This window comes from Colobus angolensis, unplaced genomic scaffold (genome assembly GCF_000951035.1).
Source record: "Colobus angolensis palliatus isolate OR3802 unplaced genomic scaffold, Cang.pa_1.0 Scaffold554, whole genome shotgun sequence".
Taxonomy (NCBI): domain Eukaryota; kingdom Metazoa; phylum Chordata; class Mammalia; order Primates; family Cercopithecidae; genus Colobus; species Colobus angolensis.
In genome coordinates, this window is record NW_012119088.1 from 368,734 (window position 1) to 384,640 (window position 15,907).

Sequence of the window (15,907 nt, forward strand, 5' to 3'; positions counted from 1 at the left end):
ATAGCTCATGTTTTAAGTAGCAAGACAACAATATTTCAAAGTTGAATCATGTTGATTCTTAATGTATTATAAAGCCCTGTAGTGCTTGGGTAAATATGTTGACTAGTTCCCCAGACTTCAATTATATCCCTTTAAAAATAGCTTAACCCCTTGAAACCAGAAGCACAGATAATTAGAATTAAAACATCATGCCTATTTATGTGAATTACCTGTAGTCTTCAAAATGTAAAAATAGTTAAGTTAATGCTTGCTATACATGACTCTCAATTTATCATATATCTTCTTGTATTTTTCATGTGAGCATGCTTATTGGCCACAATTTTTTCTGGTGGCTGGTCGAGAGATGCTACAAATCATCCATAGTATATATGTTGTACAATTCTTGATTTGTGAATCACTGATAATGAGTCCTAAGTTGTAATTTTGAGACCATATTCAAAAATGATGAACTAGAAATAATAATTAACCAATACGTCATTCATATTTAAGCTTATATTTAAGCTAATCTGACAACTTTTTGCATCAGAATCCAAAGAAGGCAACAGATTACATGTTAGTGCATTAACATGCCCTCATTACATAGCAAAGATTACTCAATACTGGTTAGATGAAGAATGAATTACTTAATTTATTTCCCAATAACACAATCAGCTTGTTTTACCACTCTTATTCAAGGATATGCTTAAGGACAAAAATCCTTAATTACAATTAAGGATTTATCATTTATCATTAGAGGCAGAAGCACCCAACTTCACTATACATGCCTAGAGGCCCAGCCTAGAAGAGAAGGGAGAGAGAGAAATAACCCATAATAAAAGAGTAATAAGCCATTAGAAATAAGATAATTTAAATGGGTATAGTTGCACTTACATTTTGCCATTGGAATTAGCAAGTAATTAATCGATGTATCATGAAACTTTACCTGGAGGAGATTAACAGCCTCAACGATAATAATGTACTAAGTGATTATTTTATGCCAAGAACTATATTAGGAGCTTTACATAAACCTCTCATTTGTTATTTACATAAATTCTGTTTTAAAACATGGTATTAATATCTGACAACAAACTCTTCCAACTGAGGAAATGTATTAAAAACTTGAAGTAATATATTCAGCAAATTGGTAGTTAAAGCATAGTTAGCTCCTCTTAGCCCTAGTCTTTTCCACAACGTCAGATGCAGTACAATGTGCAAGACAAGGAAATTAGGATTGCAGTTATCTGGAATGTAGTTAAGGGTAGTTGGCTCTACCACTTACTAATATAACACTGCTGAACATATTACTTAACCTTTCTGAGACTACACTTCCTTGTTTATAAAACTTTGTCCTAGGTCTGTTATGTTTCAAGGTGTTTGATAAACTCAATTCAAAATCTGAAACATGGCAAACACTCAATTGTGGCAGGTGTCACTTATGATACAGGATTTTACATTTCCATATGTATAAAGTGGAAGTCTATTATGCTTTATGTGCATTTTCGGAGTTCCTTAAAAGATCTTAAAAATCACACCAGAGTAGAACAGAGATCTATGTCTCTCCCACAAGTAGCCAATCTCTTTATGGCCAGCATCCTCTGAAGTGACTTGGCATAACAGACTGGCCCAATAGGGACAGAAGTGCCTAAATGTCAATAACATCAATAACATCCCTTATGCTAGGGAATTTGAATATAAAAACCTTAGAAAGAATCAGAAGTTGATGGCAGTGGTCATAATCTCAAATATATACTTAGAAAGGGCAGTACACAGAAGCCATGAGTAAACCAGAGGCCGTAAAGGAAAGTATACTTAATTGGCTGGTACTACCTGAAGTGTCCCTGATCATTAAAACTTGAAACAGCCTAACTCATTCAGAGTATATTTGGTGTCAGAATGACAAGCAAGGGTCCAAGTAAACATAGCTGATAAAAGAAGAAAAAGAAAACAAAACAAAACACCAAACACCTAACTGCTATATTGAAGCACATTTCCCAAACTGAAAAGAATATGATGAGGAATACGATATCCATATGATTATTTAGGGAGAAAAAAGGATTAACAGCAAAAGGAATACCTAGTCTTCTCCCTCAGGACTAAGCAAGTCTCTTCATAGGATTATGCATTAAAAGGACAACTACAACAACAGTAAAGAACAAGATTGAAAGAGTCCACTCACCTCATCAGCCACTTCCATCCAAACAGTGCTCGTTGACGAATAATTGCAAAATGTCACAAGAAACATTTAATTAAGCTGATAATGGCTGTTCCTGTTAGCTTAGTCTATAAGTATTCTTTATTTCCTTAACATAAACAAATTAGCTGTAATAGTATGTAAGACAGTGTTTTTAATCTCCACAGGACTTCTAATTTGTAGCCTTTTCAGTTGCTGATAAATCAAAACTGCCGAGAAAACATGCTCTCAACCCCATGCATCTGCCCCTGTAGTGCTCTTCTGGCCCTGAATATCTATTAAATTTACTTTCCTGACACTGGGACAATTTTTTCCTTTGTCTTTAAAGGGATAATTTCACTTTCTGAACATGTGGTTCAACTCTAAGATACCAGTATAATTTTGATGATTTCATGGATATATTAGAAAATTCCCAGGTTTAAGGCAATTTTTTTCTTAATTTCTTAATGTGATTGAAAGATAAGACACATTTTAGAATTTGGAAATATCTTTCTCTGTCAACTAGCTTAAAATAATAGGTTGCTACTGGCATCTAGACATAATTAATGGGGATATCATATCTGTCTACAAATATGAAAAAGCCATTCAAATGAGAGACAGGAACAATTGAAAACATTCCCATCTATGAAATAGGATGGGCTTAAAGTGTTGCTTTTTTTTTTTCCCTGAATATCAAGGCATTATTCCTCATACAGACTATTGTTACCTCTGCTCCAAAAAGTGGGTCATCAAACATAGAATACCATGGCTGATATATGGCACACAACAAAGGACAAACACATTCAACTCACTCCAGCCAACCCTCATTCCCAGTACATCCAATGTGTGCTCTTTTGTTGGTGTTTTTATAAAATGACATGGACCTGGAAGGGGGATTGTCTAGGTAGAACAATTTTGACAGTGGTCTCAACTAATTACTCCACAGTGGATATTAGTCTCTTATCCTAAAGCAGCATAATGGGCTGGCCCCTGTATTTAAAAATATATGTACTGTAACCTGAAGAAAAATTAATTTTATAATGCAAAGGTAATCTAGCAATGTAATTTTAATAATTAGTTTCAGTGTATTTCTGTATCAAGTGGCTCACTGTAGCTGCTCATCAAAACCTTCTCTTTTGCTTCCTAAAATGCATCTTCCTCACATTATCGCATGTCCTTCCTACAAACCACTGACTTTAAGCTTTCTTGATATGACCTAAACGCTTATCTTTTAGAAATCACTTGGAGACAACTAATGTGTTATGGAGATGAAAATAATGTGTTTCTGAGACAAACCAGTGAAAAGTAGCATCACAGTAGGCGGTCTCTTCCCTAGGCAAACATGTCAGAGAAACATCTCTTACCAACCCTAAACCAGCCCTTGGGTAACTCAAAAGCAGATTCCAATGTCTTTCTCTGTTCCTTCTGAGTTCTTTTTTGAGGCATCAGAGGTCCTACTCTAAGTCACTGCTTTAGCAGTCCCTCTACTTTACAGTAATCCTTCAGAAATTGGAGGCTTTGGCTAGCATATATCAGAATCACAAAGATCAACAGGAAAGAGTTCCAGAATCTTTATAATAATGACTTTTAATACTTCAGGGTACTTTTTTTTTTTTTTTCAAAATGAAATGACCTTTCTTCACTGTTTAGCTGTGTTCATTCAGATGTATTCCTGGGATATTTAAATATTTCAGCTCAATTTGATTGAATTCTAAAACAGCAAAAGAACCGTTAAACCTTTAGAATCACTAAAGGTCAACAACAAAAAAAAAACTTCAGAGTAGGAAGGAGGAGGGTTGATATCTAAATATTAATGTTCTTAGAATCTGGTGTCATTTTTCATTCTCTTCTTCTCTGGTCCATAGCTTCGTGTGCCACATGAATGAGGAAATCTATGCTCACTGCCTGAACATACTAGCCTTCATGTCAAAATTTTGCAGTAGGAAAGTATTGATATTTTTCTTAATACAGTGACATTTTCCCTGGGGAAGGTTTTAATTCAATACGTTGGGAGTAAAGGTTCTAAGTTTATTGCCCTTTCTGTGATAACTTTGTTTTTTCAAGATCTCCTTCCAGTCTAGAGGGAGAGTTCAATGTTAGATAATATCTGAATATTACATAAAAACTCCTTCTGTCTCCATTTCACACAAGCTGCTGAGCAAAGCTAAAAGCAATCTATTCGCTGGGAACCAGTGAGAAACAATGTTTAAGTTTAAGCAAATTATGTGATACTGGTTGTTGTAACATCACAACTGTAGAGGTGGGCTCCATAATATCTGCAGAGATGGGCCCAAATTTATCCATCTCTTCAATCTCTATAGATTTCTACATGCTTCTGACTGGTAATGCTTTATGACAAATTACGACCATCATTCCAAATAAGGAGTTGTTTCTATTTTTTATATATCAAACTCACATATTTTTTTATTCCCCTTGACTTTTAGAAACCTAAGCTATTAATTCAAGGACAATCCTTGAGTCAGTTCAAGGACTGATACAGCTTTTAACACAGACAATGTTGCTCAGTTTTAGTTGCAAATTTAATTTGTTCATCTCATGGTGATTTCCAGGAGGCTCGATAGCTAGGCCTTATTGGGAGATGAAGCCTCCCTTTACATATCGAAGCCCTAAAGTGCTTCACGTCCATTGAGTTTATTACTTTTGAAAGGAGAGATAATATGACAAAAGGAAATGTTGCCATCTGAGAGGAAGAGGAAGTAGAAAATCTTTGGGAATTGGAAAGAGAGATGTGGAGAGAATAAGACAGGGAAATTTGATCTCTGGGTTTCTGAACACAGCGTTGAGAAAAAACAAATCTGAAAAACGGTCAGATTTTCAAGCTGGTGGTAAGCTTCCTCACTGCTTCCAATATGGCACAGAACGAGACAGTCACAGGATAGAAATGGGTCTGGGTAGACCATGCTAGGAGATTAGACCCAAGTCTCCTTGATCTTCTGTATGATGTTAAAATAATCCAGATGTTCTCACATGTCCATAGGTGGTTGTGGGAGATGTTTCATCACAATGAGGAACAAAAGTTGCATTGGAGCAGAAAGACGAAACACTCAAATGCTAGATTTTAAAAATGGTGCTGCAGCCAGGCCTCCGAGGTTCAATCATGCCTTCAGGAAAAATCAGTGTGGAGCTCCATTAGGCCTTGGCTTCGTGAAAAGATCAAGCTAGAAGATATGCGAGCCCAGGCTGTGCTGCAGCGGCTGCGATGAGAGTCAGCCAGAGCCCACGGAGAGCACTAAGGTGACCCAGACTCCCCTCCCTTACCATGGTAAGGCTGCTTTCCACAAGCCTTCTCCACAGTTGGAGAAAAAAAGAGGCATAAAGGAGAAGAGAGATGGAAGAAATTCAGAGAGGCTGAGGGTTTACACCATAATGTTAAGTCAGACGAAAATAGATGGCTAAAGGATAGAAGAAAGTTACCTCAAATTGGCAAGCTTTCCTTTTTCTTCTACCAATATCAGGTAAGGGCTTCATAAAGAATTATATGGGAAGTTACATTTTTGCTCACTGTACCATATAAATAATGCCCACCTCTCTAAAATTGTAGTTTTCATTCATATCAGCTTATATTTATGAATTTTCTATTAGGTATAATAACAATTACACCTCCCTCTGTGGTGCCTGTCATGTCAGTCTGCAGCGAAACCTCTCTGTTTCTGTCCTTTCTCTCTCTCTTTCCCCTATTAGTAAACAAACCCACTCTTTCTGCCTAACTGCAGTCATGTGCTGCTTAAACACAGGGATATGTTCTGAGAAATGCGTTGTTAGGTGATTTTTGTCCTTGTGTGAACACAGTGTACTTGCACAAATGTAGATGGCATAGCCTAACACACACCTAGGCTGTATGGTATAGCTTGTATCTCTTAGGCTACAAACCTGTACAGCATGTTGCTATACTGAATACTATAGACAAATGTAACACAATAAAAAGTATTTGTGTACCTAACCACAGAAAAAAAGGTACAGTAAAAATACTGTATTATTAACTTATGGACCACCATTATATATGGGATCTATCATTGAAATGGCATTATGCAGCACTTGACTATATTTTAAAATCTTTCCATTTTTCTCCATCTCCATTCATGTCACACACATGAATAATAATTACAAGAGATTTCCAACTGGTCTTGATCTCCCTGCTTCCAAATTTTTTCCAAATCCATTTTCTCCTAATTCGTAGCTAACACAATTCCATTTCTGTTTCATTCTTTATACACTGCGTCTAAAATAATCCCTCGATATCCAGATCCACTCCATTACTTCCTTATGTGAAATCCAATAGTTCTTTATTTTCCTGAGGATAAACCCATGCATATTTAAATGCAGTATCAGCCAGGGTACCAATGGGAAAGATATAACATATAAAATTCAGGTGAATTTTATAAATCGTGGGTGGGATGCAGGGAAAGCATAATGAACAGCGTGGTGGAATTACACCATATCAATCTGGCTAAATCAGAACCACATTTCCTCCCTTTTTTTTTTTTTTTTTTTTCTGTATGGCTCTGGATTGAAGTTGACCAGAAGAGAAAATTATTTTGAGATTTGAAGGCAAGAGTGAGGCAGGGGTCATTACAATCTGCAAGTAGGTGGTTTAGAGTATTAAAGGACAGATACAGAGATGAAAATGGATCCCGCTTGTTTGCTCTCCCTGCCCCATGTCCAGTTCTGCTGCTGACCAACTCCTGACCCTTCTGACCAACAGCAACCCCAGTCTCACCACAGGTGAAGACTTCTTCACCAGCTCTCTTTCATTGTCCCCAGGCCAGCAGCTTAATGTGACTAACTTCACAGATTCTCTGGCAAGTTCTAACTTAGCCCCCTCTGCGGGTGCTTCAAAAGGCTTGTGACATTTCTCTGATCCTCCAATTCTCCCCGTTAGACCATTATTTCCCCCCAGATTCTCCCACAGTTGTGTAAAGTCTTATTTCTGTAATAATTCTTTATTCCACAATAACATAGAAATTCTGCTTCCCTGATTTGCCAACAGTGTAGTAGTCCAGGACTATTGTTATCCCTAAGTTGAAAGGAGAAAAGGAGAGAATCATGTGGGACCTTGAATGTGGAACAAAGCTACTTTAAGGTGGCTCCATAGGAAGGACAGTTGGGAAGAAAATACCCTGATTTTATTCTCCTCCCCTCTCCCGATTTACTGCCTGGGCTCCTCATTGACAGAACACAACCAGAACCCACCAGTGACATAATCCACACGCCTCAGCCTCTGGCAGAGAGCAGGGCATGTGGAATCTGGAAGATATCCAGCATGCAGAGCTCACGTGACACACCAGACCTTTCTACCATCACTCACCATCATTTTCTCACACTCTAGATGCTACAGCCACTCTGACTGTCTTTTACATCCTAGAATCTTCCATATTTTTACTTTGTTGGGGACATTAGCACATAGTGTTCTCTCTGTGTGTACTACTCTTTCCTTGCCTCTTCTCCCTCAGTCGAGTAATTCTCAGCTACCCTTCAGGTACCAGTTGAACATCACTTTGGTATAGAGCCATTTCTAGGCATCTTGATTAAATTGTATGTCTTTATGTGGACTTCTGTACCACCCTGAACTCTCCCTATAATATCTTATATCACACTTTATTTTATTAATGATAATGTCTTTCTTGACAGAACATAAACTGTCCTATTAGGTATATGTTGTTGTAAATACGCCATGAATGCATTGTTTACTGTTGGAACCCAAAATATAGCATCATGCCAGACACTTAGTAGGCACTCAATATTTGCTAAATGAGAAAATGAAAATAATGTGGACTACAATTCTACTACTAAGAAAATAAGGCCCAGAATATTTGTAATTGTAGAGTTTATGCCTAAATCCCAAGAGAGAGACCACTGGCAACATATGGTACCCATGGCCTTTCTCTATAGTGGAATTGCAGGGTGTGCTGGGAGCCTATGATCCTGAGAATATTACCTTTTTCTGAGAGGGAAATAAAAATGAAACAGTGACCACTGTTTCCTTAACAGCCAAGTTTCAGATTACATTGGAACTTTCCACCTCCAAGTAGGACAAATTTAGTCTACTAGACGGACTCTTCTGCAGAAAGCAACTTAAAATTTTGATACACATTTTAAAAGCAACTATCTGAAGGTACTGGAGAATGAACAGAACACATCATATCTGATAGGAAGTATACACTCTCATGGAGTCAGGGAAACGGTATCTTCCACAAGTTAGTTCCCATCTTTTCTGGCTTTTAGCCTGAGGCTAAGTGCATCTCACATGCTGCATACAGTGTTGAGAGGGGCTCACATGGGAAAATGTGCAGTCTTTCTGGTCTAGAGAACTGAAAAGTAAAGCCAGACAATGGCAAATATTGAAGAAGTGTGGAAATTCTGGAACGGTAAAAACCAGAGAAAGGATCCCCAATCTCTTCTGCCCATATCTCCAACTGACCCTGAATACACTCAAAGCAGAACACACTCAATGCAGCTCAAAGACAAAAGATCTAAATCAAGATCAGAGCTGATGCCTACACAACAGACTTTACAGTTCATATCTAACCAAGATAACTACCTACTGAAAAATAAAATAACCTTCTTTACAAAAAAATAACAAAATCCAGAATCTCTACAACTTAACTTTTATGCATTGAATATAATTCAAAATTGTCCAATGCTAAAAAAAGAAAATAGAATGCATTTTTAAGAGAGTATCAATAAAATTTGACCCTGATATAAACAAGATGCTGAAACATACAAGATTTAAAAATGACTTTTATAATTATCATCACTAAACTAAAACACAATATTTTCTCAATGAATGAAAATATCAGTAAAGAAAGAGGAAACTACTCAAGATAAAGAAAAGGAGGATAAAAGATTGGGGTTGAGGAGACAGACTAGGGAACTGATTAGATGATATCTAATGGTCTAATATGCATGCAATTGAAATACAAGAATGAGAAGAGACAGAATGAGGCATAAAAATTTATTTGAAATGTAATAGTTAAGAATTTCTCAATTTGATAAAATATAGAAATTTTCCGAAATAAGATGCTATCTGAATTCTAGATATTAAGGATATTTTCTTTTAAGAATAAGGCAAATCAAAGACATTTTCAGGTAAAAGAAAACTAAGAAGAGTTGTTGCCAATACATTTGCACTAACAAAAAATGCTACAGGAAATTCTTCAAATTGTAGGGAAATTATATAGGGTAGAAACATGGATACACTGAAAAGAATAAAAAGAAAGGACTTAATTCTGCCAGCAACTAGAATGAACAAGGAAATAGATTCCTCTAGTGTCTCCCGAAAAGAATTCAGTCCTGCCAATAGCTTGATTTTAGCTCAGTAAGATCCATGTCAGATTTCTGACCTACAAAACTGGGGGATAATAAATGGTTATTATTTTAAGCTGCTAGTTTGTGGGAATTTGTTATGGCAGGAATAGAAAACTAATAGATGAGTGCTTGGATAAATATTAATCTTGCTCATGTTTTGAATGGAAAATTCTGAGGTGAAATGTATACTGCTTTTCAAAGGGTACACAACAGAACTGAGCCCTAGTTTCCCAAAACAGTAACCAGTTCAATGATACAACTTTGAATAGACTTTCCCTTCTGCCTTGATTTATTCATCTCAGGCCCCCAACTTTGAGTCTCTAGAATTATATTCCAAAGTAAGCTATTTGCGAAGCCAGCCTTTGTCTCAACTTCTGCTTCTAGGGGTGCTCAGGCTAAGACAGTTATCCTAGAAGTGGCCTTTGCCAGGAAATCTTCAGGCTGGTAGAGTCCCCAGGTTAGGATCCTTGATGATTCTGGATGATTTTCAGGTCACTGGCAGTCAGGACCCCAGTGCCATTGCTAGGGGAAGTGGTGATAATAGATGGTTGAAGTAGCATTATAATGACTAACGCTCTAACCCATGGTGGACTGGGACAGGTTGTAGGTGAAAGAGAAGCATTGGTTTATGATGTAGGCATAGCTCTTGAAAGGTTTGTGGGTCAATGGTAATTATGAGCTCTGTAGAACTGGCTGCCTTAACTGCTTTTAGAGTCTTGAAAAAAAAAAAAAAAAGACAGGTTCAAGCTACACAACTCAATTCGAAGCACACTAGGAAAATCAGAAAGCCTTCATGGCTACATCTAAGGCCCTCTTAGCCTCAGGGTTCAACAGTACAGGTGGCACACTTGCAAGGAGATGCAATATATTCAACAGGACTCCTGCACCAAAACGAGGGCCCTAATAGAGAAAGTGATACCTGGGAAAAGTACGCTTGCTTGAAGTAACCTTAGACACACAAACCCCCGGGTTCATAGTAGCAAATACTCGCTTCTTGCTTAAAAGAAATCTCCCCTGACTTGGGTATACTGCAAAGACCTCACCTGAGACAGGTGCCTTACAAGATGATGTCTTTTCCATCTCCACCTGCAAAATACTAGCTTCAACTTGAGATATCTCTTTTGTAGGACATTTTTGAGAATTGCAAGAAGCCACAAACACATCAACATTCTGAATTTGTATGAAGCTAAGAACATATATCTTTCTTTGAAACAGTGTTTTGTTTCATAAAGAGAAGAGTGCAGTGAGAAACAGAAAAGAAATATAAAAGATGTAGTTGCTAACGTCATTTAAAATCAATGTATAACCTACGATTGTTATGTCTATAAACGTTACTGTTTAGTTTTTACATGGATGTTTTAGGCAGGAAATGCTATTTGATTTTTGTAAGCACTCTCAACGAACAACAATATTTAATGCAGGACTTAAGGCAAATAGGAAAAAAAAATACCAGGTAGTTAATTTTGGTTTGTTCATATTGCTAAATCAGGTAAGAGAAAGAAATCATTTGTTTTAATTGAGAGAAGATATCAGTTTAACAGATACTAGTTTGCGGTTTCTTTGGGCTCTAGGTACTTTAAATAAAAGGCCATTTTTCCAGAGATAAATATATTATTCACTGCCAAATACAATGAAATTGTGGAGTACCCGTCACAAAGTTAGTGCTTCCTATATAAATGAAGAGATTTGCCTCTGCTCAGACTTGGCCCCTAAGTCAATTGAATGACGCTAACAAGTAAACCTTGGTAATTGCCTTGTCAGCAACAATAACAAGCCAATGTTTATGAATGCAACATGGCAAGATATAAATAAATAATTAAGAGATATGCCCATCTGTGAGAAATGTGATAGAATGAAATTAACACTGGCTGTAGGTTCAGAAACAATTGGGCTCAAATCCTATTCTTCATTTACAAATTACAAGGACTTGGTGTCAGATTCTCTAAACTCAACCCATCTATTCCAACACACTGATACAAAAACTATCCAGCAAATATAAATAGAGCAAACATATGTTAGAGAAATATAATTAAAAATAAAATTGGCCAGGCACGGTGGCTCACACCTGTAATCACAGCACTTCGGGAGGCCGAGGCAGGTGGATCACCTGAGGTGAGGAGTTCAAGACCAGCCTGACCAACATGGTGAAACCCCATCTCTACTAAAAATAAAAAAATAGCCAGGCTCAGTGGTACACGCCTGTAGTCCCAGCTACTCGGGAGGCTGAGGCAGGAGAATCTCTTGAACCTGGAAGAGAGAGGTTGCAGTGAGCCGAGATGGCACCACTGCACTCCAACATGGGTAACAGAGCAAGATTTCAATTCAAAAAATAAAAAGAAAAAAGAAAAGAAAATCTTCTGCCCGCCCAGATAATCTTTTCACTAAGGTAGAACAGAAACAAACATTTTATTATTGAATAAGCATTAAGCCAGAATGTGATGTACATCACAGGCAATCACTAAGAGAAAGAAAAGGAAAAAACAAAAAACAACAAAAAAAACTCACGCTTTTATCTAGTCAGGCAGATACAGCCCACATGTTCTCAAGGTAAACAGTATCTAGTCCCCATTTGAGAGAATTTCACACCACCATTTGTCACACATAGTTCATCCTAAATTCACCTGGTAATTGGGGTGGCCATCTGTGTTTGCTAATTAGCTTTATCCAAAGGAAAAATGATCTCATATCTTTGTGACAGGAGGTAGTTTTGCAACTTGGAGCAATGGGCCACCAAAGCTAGGCTCCTACTCTCCAACAGAAACGGAGACAGGGATGCTATGTGCTTTGATTATTACTTTCCAAAGAGATGGGTCCTAGGTCCTTGAGAAAGATATTCTGGGGTCTTAGAGCTGTCAAGAGGCTTATTTAGCTTCTAAAAAGAGTTACATTCACTTCAAAGAGACAGAGAAAGGACTTATAATTACAAATATTCTAAAGTAAGTGCTCTAAGGAGATTCTCTTACCTTATTTTCAACAGGGAAAATTAAGCCTCTAACATTTGTTTATTCTTCCTTATATTTAGCACAAAGTCTACTACATAGTAGATACTCAAAAACTGATAAATTTTATTATCTCTTTATGCAGAATCTTAACTATATTTACATACAAAGTAAGCATGTTTTTCATTTCCTGCCAAATTTAAATTGGTACATAAAATCTCCTAAAATGTCTTCTGTTGTGCTAAGTAGCAGTAAAACAAACAAAAATCAAGAAATGTATAGGCCCCAAATAGTATGATTCATACATGCAGTAAAAATTACTCCAGATTAATATCCAGATGAATTACTACAGAAACACAGTAGCAGGAATTTAACTACAGGTAACTACAATCTTAAAAACCAAAACATTGGTCTACAGATGTTGAAGAATGTGAAGGAGGTAACCTCACTTCAGGAAATGAAAGAATATTTCTCTCTTTTTTTTTTTAATACTTTATGTTCTAGGGTACATGTGTACAACGTGCAGGTTTGTTACATATATATACATGTGCCATGTTGGTGTGCTGCCCCCATTAACTCATCATTTACGTTAGGTATATCTCCTAATGCTATCCCTCCCCCCTCTCCCACCCCACTACAGGCCCTGGGTGTGTGATGTTCCCCTTCCTGTGTCCAAGTGTTCTCATTGTTCAATTCCCACCTATGAGTGAGAACATGCGGGTGTGCTGCCCCCATTAACTCATCATTTACGTTAGGTATATCTCCTAATGCTATCCCTCCCCCCTCCCCCACCCCACTACAGGCCCTGGGTGTGTGATGTTCCCCTTCCTGTGTCCAAGTGTTCTCATTGTTCAATTCCCACCTATGAGTGAGAACATGCGGTGTTTGATTTTCTGTTCTTGTGATAGTTTTCTGAGAATAATGGTTTCTAGCTGCATCCATGTCCCTACAAAGGACATAAACTCATCCTTTTCTATGGCTGCATAGTATTCCATGGTGTGTATGTGCCACATTTTCTTAATCCAGTCTGTCATTGAGAGTATTCCTCTTTGCAATTTGCAGTGCTCATGAAGCTTATTAGGTAGACCAGGTCAACATTAGATAGCACCAGAAGTGAAGCCCCTGCAGGTTCTAGGATTGTTCTTTGGAAGGACAGGCCTCACAGTGGACTTTAATCAGGACATGGCACAGAGCAGGGATCTCACATACCACAGTCCCATAATCTTAAGTTTTAGTGACCAACCCACTTTTGTCCAGCCTCAAAGTTCCTGGAGGAGAGAGAGGAAAAACAACAACAACTATTGAGGTAAAAGTAAATTCCAGGTTTTGGTAGGGCTATAGACAGTATAAGGTTATATTTTAATATAGTTCCTCATTAATATCTAGAGAGAGAGAACACAGCATTCTGAGTTGTCATTAGCATTTGGAGGACAATTGCTGGGCACAATGGGGAGCTCAGCAAGTGCATCCTCTCAGTCTGACAATCTGCTGGAGGCATGAAAAATGTCAACTCAAATGAGGTTGCGGTCTAAAAATTCCTTAGAATGACAGGTAAAGTCAGGAACATTGTGGAAAATAGTATTGTTTTACAATCTATTGTTCACAAATACCTTAATAAATTATAGTATCAAAGAGAAAAACTATAGCCTTGAAATATATGAAAAAAATTAATAGAATTACAGGGAGTAGTTGATAAATTGACAATCATAGCAAAAGTGATTGATACACTTTGAGTAATATTAGATTTTTTACAAAAAATAATAGGGATCTAAAAGATTGAACTGTCACAGTTACAAAGCATGATCTAATGCTCATACAAAATCCTTCATCTATGGGCAGGATGGAAAAAGAGAATAACAATTAGAGAATACACATTCTCCCTAAACATATGTGAAACACGTATAAAATCTACCCACTACAAGTGCTCAAAGCAGGACTCAAAAAAAAAAAAAAAAAATCATGGGACAATATTCTAAGACCATGTTTTTTGACCACAGCACAACAAAATATGAAATAAATAACATAAAAACAACAGAAATCCCCCAAATATTTGATTTTTTTAAAAAAAATATACTTCTGTACAATTCATACACCAAAGAAGAACTCAAGATGGAAATAAATGGACCTCTGCCATGACTGGCTAAGGATAGAAAGAGACAAGTTGCAAATAAGCAAAATACAAAATGAACAAAGGGGAACCTGGCTAGAGATAACAGATTCAAACACAGTAAAGGTATTACAGTCCACTATACTCTAATCAAGATGATGACCAAGATTAAATGGATAAATTATTTAAAAATTATAAAAAGCCAACACAAGTACAAAAAGCAATAGAGAACTTAAATAACTAATAAAAACTGAAAAGATAATGGAATAATAATTGCAACCCTTCCTCTCCCAGAAGGGTTTGCAGTTGACTGTTCTCAAATATTCAATATCAATATTAGGTTTTCCAATTAAAGCTAAACAAATATTGCTTTTTCTGTGAGCCTCAAAAGAAAAGTCAATTTTGGAGGCAGGGAGTAGGCTCCAAACAGATTTTGTTGCAAATATATTTCAATGGTAATTGCTTCTAACTTAACACTTAAATGAGAATTTTCTACTTGGAGCTGGGTTTTATCCACAACCTGAAATATCTCCATAAGGAGCTGTGGGCAGACCAGACTAAGTCTCCTTAGGCTCAGAGAGTTCATTGCTTCAGGTGAATCCCAAGAGTCTGTGAAAAATTAAATTTCACACTGCAATGATAAAGAACAAACTATAATACAACTGAGTTACAATGAGCTGACACACATAATTTAATAACCAGCACAACACCATTTTGATTGACCAGGTTTTGCAGATTGGCTGAGCATCTCAGCCCCTACTCAAGACAATGCTCCCTTGGGGAAAAAGAAAATATCTCATGCCCTGAACAGCTGACTACAAATGGACTTTGGAATAAAGGACATCATATTCCTTTTGATCACTGAAGCCTCATATGTCCTCAGCCCAATTCCCTATGTTTTTGTAACTATATTATTGTAATAATCTGTAACTATTAAGAAGGAACTTAAATTATCTTACTAGTTGTGGATATGACTAAACCAATTGATGACAAAATGTTATTAAAAAGTATGCCTCTTCTAGGTGATTCATTAAAGAAATATTCTCAAAGTGTAGTTCCAGGCCTGTAGCATCAGTATCACCTGGGAATTTATAAGAAATGCAAATTCCAGGCTATGCTGAAGACCTACCCAATCCGGAACTCTGGGGTTAGAGTCCAGCAATCTGGTTTTAGGAAGCCTTTCAGGTGATTCTGATACACACTTAACGTTTGAGAACCACTGGCCTAAATAAGGTCTACAATGCAAAGCAGCTACTACAATTTATTAAGGTATTTGTGAACTATAGATGGTAAAACAACGTTATTTTCTACAACATGCCTGACTTTACCAGTCATCCTAAGGAATTTGCAGACTGCAACCTCATTTCAGTTGATATTTTTCATGCC